Here is a 4,658-nt window from a genome sequence, read left to right on the forward strand (position 1 = left end):
AGTGTAGACTAAAATTGAGATAGCATATGATCATATTACTTGATTTGTGTATAGAATAGGGATATATCTATAGGCCATATGTAGCCAAATTAAAGTCTTAACTTAATGAATCTATTTTAATTTCAATTCACATAGGGATATAGTGTTTTGATTAAAATAGATATTTGTATAAGATGAGTCGGGAGACCTTTATAAATAATTTAGGACTCTAGGTTAGCAATTCAAACTATTGAAATAAGTTAAGTAAGAGGTACGGTTTAGATAAAGTGTGACGGATATTGTCATCCTAGGCTTGTTTGATTGATATTTATTCAAGTTATTATTATTTTGATTTTTCCTATTAATTCAAATTTTAATTAATTAGTTTTAGTTAATCAATTAATTTTGGGTGTTTGGATAAGATTAATTGTTTTAATTTTAGCACTTAGTAAAATTTTAGATTAATTCTCTGTGGGATCGACACTCTGCTTACTAATATACTATCTATTCGATACGTATACTTGCGTAGTGGAATTTTAACAAACAACCCGTAAGGATGAAATTAAAGCATTGCATACCACATGTAAGATAGCCTGGTGTCTTAAGTCTAGGGACCATTTACACGACTGGCACATGAGAAGTGTTGCATAAACATTGGAGTGTATTACCCAATGCACTTCTCATGGCGGGTCATGTTCAGTGAACTTGCTCTCCTAAGCAATCACTTATATTCTAATTCAAAGTATCTCTACACTTCAATCTATGAAATCAATTATTTACTTCCAAAGTAAAGAACATAAAATGTACCAGTCTCTAAGCATCATTGATGTCCAGTCTTAATAATACATTGACCATGAACATTTTGAGATTATGCTTTGATGCATAAGAATCTTATAACTGCATTTCATTACAATTCTCTTGCAAAGCATATTAATCTCATAGACTCCATCCAGTTAGACTTATAACTCATTATAATTAATATCTTATTGATGAAGAAAAACATCCAATCATTCAATATGAATGATATCGTTGCATGATTGGAACCAAGTTTTAACCAATCTCAATTAACTGCAGGGCCCATCCCAACAAGATCAACATGCCTTGCATTTTGCAACCATTAACAACAAAGAGAAGCACAACCAAAGGTATTGTGATCATCTCTAAACAATTTGTCATTCTCTTATTAAATGTAGAGACTTGCATAAAATATTCCAATTAAAGATGCAAGTAGGAGAGTTACTGATTGAAAAAACAAAGTCTAAAATAACCTGTTTCTTGCTCATGTATGATACTTCTATGACCTTGACTCTTAATTACTTTATGTATTGAAATTTGACACTTGCAAAGAAAATAAATTCACATTTCAACTACAACTTTATCACTAATGCTTTGGTTGTAATGATTTTATACTATTGGCCATAAGCTTTATCGTTCACTAATTCATATTTTAGTCATTGCTTTATCACTCATACTTTGGTTACAATGATATTATGATATAGATTGTAAGTTTTATCACTTATTTTTTACCATAGTTTATCACTTATAATTCAACCGTAACTTTATTGTTCATACTTTGACTACAATTCGATATACTACTATTGGCAACAACTTTGTTGCTCATGTTTTGGCTATAGCTTGCTATTCATGACTACAACTTTTATGCTTATTTAAAGGGTTGAACTAATCTCATTCATGTTAGGTTAACAAGTAACCTCTTTGATATAAAGTTTAGAGTTCCCTTTCTGTTGCAGTTAATAATACAAAGTGTTTTTTGTCCTCAGATGAGCCTATAAAGCTAATAAAAGAATTAGTAAAAGCAACAACAAAGTAAGTAAAGGTCTAGTCAACTATGGAGTTTCATGGAGAATGGTCGTTATTTCTAGTGTAGGAAAGGCATCTAATTCTTATTGCAGTTTCACTTCACAATCTTATAGTGAAACATTCTTTGCTAGGACTTTTTCCAACTCAACTTGTCTTTTTTTTTTTTTTGAGGTTTTTTAATCAGCATAGAAAAAGGCTTACGCTTTAGACATATATTCATTAAGGAAATCAAGCTTGAATCTAGCTTTACGAGCATCATCCATGAGCTGCAACATCAGTTTTAATTTTTCTAGAGAAATACTTGTCCATGAAGTATTTGCAAACACTGAAGCCTTTTCCAACAATAAAGATGAAATCTACACTCTAACAATACAAATACTCCAAAGCTAGAACATCTAGTCAAAGTCTTTTTTAATGATTTTTTAAACCTAATATCTTGTTGTGCTTGTCATTCACCTCTTGTTGTGCACTAACTTATTGCTCACCCCTTGCCACGCACAAGCTTGTTGTCTGCCTTTGGTCATGTACAAGCTTGCTACTCACCAAGCTTGTCACTTGCCGTTAGCCAAGCTTGTTGCTCTCCTTTTGCCATGCACAAGCTTTCCACTCACGTTCACCACACCTAAATTTGCCACTCATCACACGCAAGCTTACCATGCCCAATAGCATACCATGTGTAGGTAGCTTGCATTTTTACCATGTGCAAGTAATTGCTTTAGGTGTACAAGCTGAGTAAATCTCACTAGACACACAAGGAACAATATTATGTAGTATAACTATTCCACACATAACATTTGAAATCTTTTAAATATTTAACGTGCATTATATATCTTTCTTTATTATAAATCCATTGAAACCCTTTTACAAGGGATTCCAAGTGGGTGAAAGGGATTTCATGTAAGGGGAAACAAAGCAAGAAACAAAAACAAAAATATCACTGCATAGAGACAAGAAAGAAGCATTTGAGATGTATGTGCATAAGGCTGTACACAGGGCATTATCATCCCACCAAGCAATGCATATTTGCTGTGCTGATATGAAATCCCACCTTGAGTAAGAGGATAAGTTAGAAAATCCTTAAGTGAGCATATAGATTACATATTTTAAACATCAAACTCAGTTTTAATCTTCCAAAGAATCCATTGACGCTTTTGGTTATCTGTCACATTTGAAGCAGAAAATGTTTTTTGTCTAGAAATGGTCAAAATATGAGATTTTTATAGAATAATCTTTTGGAAGTAAAAAATGGCGATAATGATTCCTTTGATGTTTAGATGACCAAGTATGAATTTTTCATAAGTTTTGGAATATGTTTGCTATGGTAAATGGGAACCGCAAATTTAATTTTAGTCAAACTTTTTCAATTTTGTTCTTAAAACCAAAATTTAGATTTTGATTCTTTAAGACTTTGATTTTTTTTATATTTTTATTGAATCTAAATGGGGGATATTTACTTATTTACATTAAATATCTTAAGTAAATTAAGAGTAAAAAGGAAAGAAGTAAAAATAAGGACATGTACTTATTTAATGTAAATAAGCTAGGCTGGTTTTATTTTATGTAAATAAGCAGGGTAGTTTTATAGGTAATTTGTCTTAGAAATTACATTTTATTTTGAATGTATCAATATGTGTTCATGATGTATTGATACATATAGTCATGTATCGATACAAGTTTTCTAGAACCAAAAAGTATTGATATATTGCCAAATGTATCGATACGTTTCATAGATTTTTGAAAAAATAAAAGTGGTAAAAAGGTATTTTCACATCCCATAGTACAAATATAACCTTAACTCCAAGGGGTTTCATTCTAAGCCGTCTCCCATCAATTTTTCAACAACTTTAAGCTTTCTTAAACCCACTTTCACCCCAAATCATTATTTTGAAAAATTGGAAGCTTGGTTTTGGATTTTTCAAACAAAGGTGACATCTTTCAAGTTTTACATCTTTATTTATGAATTTTTCAACACTAAAAATATTATTTTTATGCCTAGATTTTTTATTGAACACTAAAGCTGAAAGATTTTGTTATTTTCCTTAGCATCAAAGCTCACCTAATGTAAGGATGAAATATTTATAGGTTTCTAAGGATGGGTTTTAGCTAGAAAATTAGTTTAACTAAAAGTAAGTAGTTTCAAAAGTACCTAGAATGATTATCACAAGATTTTTATTCTAAGCAATGATTGTTGTATGATAGGAATACTTGAAAACTCCATGGATTTTATCGAAACAGAGTTGTGATTGAAGCTAGGAATCAAATCTCTAACTAGGTGAGTAAATACACCACTTTCAAATTATTTTGATTTGTAAAGCTATCATGATTTCTATGAAAAGGATTATTTATGCATGTTGAAATGATATCTCTAAAATGGTTTATCAAAGGATTTGAATTTCAAAAATGAAAAATGATTTTGTAAGAAAAATAAATTCTTAGTGATTGTGATATGATTGATACAATGGTTATCAAATTGTTTACAAATCTATTATGTAGGTAAATACTCTACCATGTATTAGTTTTCAACAAAAAGGAACAAGCACCTTATGTTTGAAGTCCACTCGATTACTCTAGTTTTGGGACTAGTGTGGGTACAAGATATTGTACATTTATTATAGATGCTATAATGTGCATGTAACGACCTTCTCCCCAATCATTATCGACGTCCGAGACTTACGAATGAACTTGCCAAATCCCGAATAAGCCTTGGTTGAGATTCCGAACAATTGATTCAAATATTCTTTTATGGATGTAAACCGACTAGTAATAGTGGTACTATCACTTGCTTAAGCCAAATAAACATCTACAATTAATACGTCACTACCCGATGACAATATCCAATTTCGATAAACTTTAAGTCA

The sequence above is a fragment of the Theobroma umbraticum genome, unplaced genomic scaffold, assembly GCF_002168275.2.
Source record: "Theobroma umbraticum cultivar Fairchild unplaced genomic scaffold, ASM216827v3 scaffold_2.0, whole genome shotgun sequence".
NCBI lineage: Eukaryota > Viridiplantae > Streptophyta > Magnoliopsida > Malvales > Malvaceae > Theobroma > Theobroma umbraticum.